At 42.8% G+C, this 5,228-nt stretch overlaps 1 long non-coding RNA gene across 1 annotated transcript in view; it reads right to left on the bottom strand.

Moving 5' to 3' along the window:
- Window positions 1-955, bottom strand: part of LOC117944282 — an 8,166-nt gene extending 7,211 nt beyond the window's left edge. The window contains exon 1 of the long non-coding RNA XR_004656532.1: window positions 732-955. This is a non-coding gene — a long non-coding RNA (uncharacterized LOC117944282). The remainder of the gene's footprint in view (window positions 1-731) is intronic.
- Window positions 956-5,228: the final 4,273 nt, after the last annotated feature.

The following is a 5,228-nucleotide window of genomic DNA, read 5'->3' as shown; positions in this document are numbered from 1 at the left end:
TTAGAATGGAAAGAAAGAGAGTAAAAGAAGCCCTGACATGCACATTCATTCTTTAAATGAAAAGAGATAATTGTCGGAGGAACCGACCTGTCTTCATTCTTTGAATAAATAAAAACGCATGACCTGCCTGAAATATGGACAATGCCATTACTGATTTAATTTGAATAGACCACTTGTTATTGTGCCTCGCCATGGCCAGCCATGAATACTAAAATGGTTGACGTGCCTTAAAAACAGTGTAGGGGAAGATAAACCCGGCCTGCCTCGTCGGGAAAAAAAAGTCAAGTGCAAAACAGGTCAAGAAGATATGTGCTTCAAACACAGGTGATCGCAGCATTATACAATAGACCTATGAATTTCTATTAAAGGATAACTTTGTTTTACTTTGCAACCTGGACCCTATTTTCCCATGTTTCGTGTTTAAGTGACTGATGGCAACAGTAATCTTTGAAATTGGCCCGGTATTAAGCAGCGAAAAAAAGCTGCTGTGTAATATTTAGGGGCAACGGCACAGCTTCAGTTAGAGTCCACTAAAAGTTGTTGTTGCCACTGACAGGCTCAGATTATTATTCTAAGTGTCTGACAACATTATGTAAAGGATCCCTACAGAGATAGACCTTTTTGTTAAAGAGTAAGATCCTTTTTATTTAACATGAAACGGCTCCAAAATCGCAATTGCCCAAACCCACCAGACTCCATTGAAATAAACAGTGATTTTACCATTGTAAAACACACTTCATTCAACGGCCACGCAAACAAAGTAAAACTATCAAAAGCTGTCTTGGTTCTGATTCCACTGTTAAAACAACAACTTATCTGGTTTTGGTTGAAATCCACCCTGAATTCACCCATTTACCTGTGCAAGTATGCTAGCTCTATACACGCTAAAAGTAGTGATTATTTACATGGAGTCTGGTAGGGTTGGAGATGGTGAGTTTGGTGCTGTTCTATGTTAAACAAATGTCATTTTTCCATTACACGCTGCCTGCTCGACTCTCCTCCACTCGGCCACGATGCCCCGTCCTCCTTTTTCCATTGCAGATTTACAACTACCTCTACTATGCGTGCTAGTTTCTCATAGCGATGCTGCAGGAAACTGGCGTGACCACACAATGTCAAAGGTGTGTTGTTTTTGATTCCCTGCTTGTGGCTGTTTGCCAGAAGACAAATTTAGTTTCAGAAGAAGCTGGAGGCAGCAAAAAAGCAGGTTTGTTTGGGACACACCGGTCCCTCGCTGGCAATGATGACACAGTGAATAGTGACAACTTTCCAATCCACCAATCAGCAGTCTGCAGGTTTTCACGTCACTTTTTGGTGTCCCCTCAGCTCGCTTGGAACCACGACAGACGTGGTACTAAAAAAGTACTTGGGTTAAGGTACCAGGGACTTTTTTCATAATGGAAAACCTAAAAAGGTGAGTAGAGTGAAGGCTAGTCGAGTAGGGACCATGTGATGGAAAAACACCAGTAAAGAAACTCACTCTTTAACTAAATGGTCTGTCTCAGTAGGGATCCTTTCATAATGTTGTCACACACTTAGAATAATAATTTTATTTTTATTAATTTATTTGACAGGGACAGTGGACATTAATTAACATTGCTGTAAATGCACCAGAATTAGCCAAAAGGCTATTTTTCATCCGTTGTCCCTGGACAGATCTTACAATTGTCTCCCTAAAAAAACAACAACAACAACAATAAGAAAATTACAGTCAACAATACAAATATAAGAAGTAGTAAAACAGATAAAACTCTTTAAATCCCGTTGATAAATACAGTGTACAAGTGTAATACAGACATTAGGGAAAATAAAAAATTTTATTTAAGATACTACACATAAACACAATAGAGACACAAGTGGCAGCACGGTTGGGGTGAAAATACATTTTCCTATTATTGCTGACATGTTTGATGTGTTATGAACCAGTTTTTTAGATATTTTTTTGAAATCTGAGTCTGAAAGCTGTAAAAACATAACAAAAACCAACACTGAACATTTACCCTGTAGGAGTACGTTGCAACCCGGTGTCCGTTTTTTCACATTAGTCACTTAGACATCAATGCATGAGATGCATTTTTTAATGTTTCCTCAGTCAGTCGATCTTGCACCATTACAACAGCAATCACTAAAAGTGACCCCTTTGAAGTTGAGTTACGTCGATCCTTACACCTTTATTTTTTTCATGTCCCCCCCCCGTCAACCTCGGCGTGGTCGAGGGAGGGAAAACGTGTTTACTAAGCACGATAAATCACAACAACAAGCTCAGTGAATCTTAACTGCTGAAAGCATATTCATTTACACTCTTCAATATAATGGTCTCATGCAGGTCTCGAGCTAATATATTTGACAAAAGCGGACCAATTAAACAGATTGATTTCTCCCGATGATGTAAGAGCGCCTTAATCAAGACAGGCTTGTTCTCCGCCGATTTATGAAATGCAGCCGTCAACCTGCAGCCACAGCCCTGTGTTTACACAATGATATAATGGAAGAGAAGGCGTCCGTGTCCTCCCCTCCGAATACTTTAGATAAGGCGAGTTAGCCCCCCCCCCCTTGCAAAACATCCCAAAACCCCCTATGTGTGGGCAGGCTGGCTTCATTCCACAGAGCATCTCTCACCACATAGTGAACAGCTAAATCATTGGAAAGGCATCACGTCATGTCTTAATCCCCAGGATGCTCTCCTCACAAGAACCAACGCGTCGGGCGGAGGGGGGACCAGGAATTCTGGGTCAGAAGAAGAAATTTAGATTAGGAGGTTGAGCGAGTCAGGAGCTTTCTTGTTGACTGAACACCAGCAGGTGTCGTTGCTTGGCTCTCGCCATCTCCCATCCCTCCAGCGTGGTCACGTCAGCTTCGGCAGGTTCAGCGGCTGGTCAAGGAGAAAGGCAAGCAGACATCTCACTACCATAAAACACCAAACCACTGCAAGGAGGACTGCCAGGTCTGCTACAGCTACACTACTATGTTTCATGGGCTATGTTACCATGTTCATGCAGAGTTTTAGCTCCAGTAGCAGAACTAATCAATAAATAGAAGTCTAAGTCTAAGTAGGTAGAGAAGCTTAAGTCTAAGTCTAATCTCCGTCCATATTAACCCTCTGAGGATGAAAGACGCTAGCCTGGCTCCGCCCTCCTCCGTACTTGGATAGATGGATAGATGGATGGATGGATGGATGGATGGATGGATGGATAGATGGATGGATGGATGGACAGATGGCTGGATGGATATTTATTGATTCCTAAAAAATGACGGTGTTACAGCAGCACACCTACATTGGTCACACAACACAGAATATAAATATAAATGAGATACTAGGAAAACATATACATACATACAGTATACATTAAAAAATAATAATAATAATGATAATAATAGGAATAAAATATGAGAATGAAATAAAATGTAAAATACTTCCTCTCAATTTTCCTTTTCCTTCTGGGTCTGGGTTGGCGGTATATTCCTTTTGGAGTTCTTTTGGCGGTCTTCACCGGTCCAATCAGAGAACAGAAGGAGGGGCTGAGAGCGATGGCGTTGAGGTTGGGCGCTAGTTCTGAGTTGTAGTTCTGTAACGGCGATGGAGAAGGATGAAAAAAACTACAAACCTTTCTCAGTTTGTTCAGATCACTTCAATGTTATAGCTGTAAAATGGGACAAACTGACCAACATATGTATAATATATAATATAATATTAAAGATTCTTACTTGGCGCCTGTGTATTGATACAGTATTAACACCTGAAATATCGCAATGCTATCTTGTATTGATTTTCCCCCCACCACTAGTCTTAACCACAGTATCCCGTGACCAATCAGCTGTGTGTGTGTGTGTGTGTGTGTACTTCAGGCCTATGTGCAGTGACTTCTAACAAAACAGAGCGTAAAATTGTAATTTCCCCACTGGGGGTCAATAAATAGCATCAATTATTATTATTATTATTATTATTATTGTCCTAACCTTAACCACTCAAGGTCAAATGCCTAACCCCAAACCAATCGGCTATTCTTACCTATATAAAAGGCCTATATGGTCGGAGCAGAGGTTTGTTTTTCCCAAACAAAGGGACGTTGGACCAGTGGGCCGTAGGTCCAAAGGGTATTTTCGGCTTGTTGAGAGGTCGGATCAATGGTGCGTCTGAGAAATGGTGGGGGGGGGGCAGTCCCCAGTGTGGTGTTGCTCAACATTACAATATTATTAGAATTCATTTCCATGCGACTGAATGGATTGTTGTGTGTAATATGCATTCTGTATTATATATTATTATGTATTATGCAAAGAACACCATGTGTAGATTCAGCGTTACAATCCAGTCGTCAACTCGGACAAACCAAAAACCTCCCTTATCCCGCGCAGTCATTTCCCATTCTGGATATCTGTTGTGTGTCTCTTCCCTTCACGTCTCCGTGTTTTTACGTTTGGCTGTATGTTGTCAGCGTGTCTGCACGTGTCGGCGAGCTCCGTTTGAGCGTCCCCGTCCACCACACCGTGCTTTCCTGTCTTCTAGCAACTCGCCTGGCGCCTGCGGCCGGCTGTTACCTTTCCGTCAGGGCCCGTGATTTCTCCCGGTTGGAGAGAGGTGACTTTCATGTGTGATGTGTGTTTGAAAGCCCTCCTCTTTCTCTCTTTCCTTTCCCCCCCCCCGCCCGCCACAACGTGCAGGAGCTGTCGAAAAGCATCGCTTCAGACTCCTGTTCTTCCCCCGCCCGACGGCAACGGCTCTTTGAAAACAGGGAAGACTTGAAAGAGAGGAATCGCAGCGAATGATCACTGGATATACACCGTAACTAGAGGAAATGGTGAGGCCCCCGTTGGAAGAGAACAGGGGGAACAGACAGAAGAGAGACGGCCAGAAAAGGAAGAGAATAGATGCAAGAGAAGGAAGTGAAATGTTTTGACAGGAAGGAAGGAGTGGGAAGTGCACATTAATAAAAGAGGGGAACCCACTTTTTCTGCATTTTTCACAAGGCTTCCAGAGAAATAAATGCGAGGAACGGTAGTCGCGTGAACCAACGCATGCGTCGTAAGGCATGCTGCTGGAAGCCGTGTGCAGGGATGTCCGAGTTCTCCGTGGCAACGGACGTTTTCAACACTTCATTCACACCAAAGAGCCACTTCAATAATTCATCACTCACTCTCGGCACAGCGCCTCTCCGCAGCAGGCTAATAGTTTTCAACAGCCTTTAAACTCTGCTTTACTCTCTCACACACACACACACACACACACACAC

This window comes from Etheostoma cragini, chromosome 5 (genome assembly GCF_013103735.1).
Source record: "Etheostoma cragini isolate CJK2018 chromosome 5, CSU_Ecrag_1.0, whole genome shotgun sequence".
NCBI classification, from domain to species: Eukaryota; Metazoa; Chordata; class Actinopteri; order Perciformes; family Percidae; genus Etheostoma; species Etheostoma cragini.
Note: the sequence above shows the minus strand (reverse complement) of the source record. Positions and strands in the feature narration are given on the sequence as shown.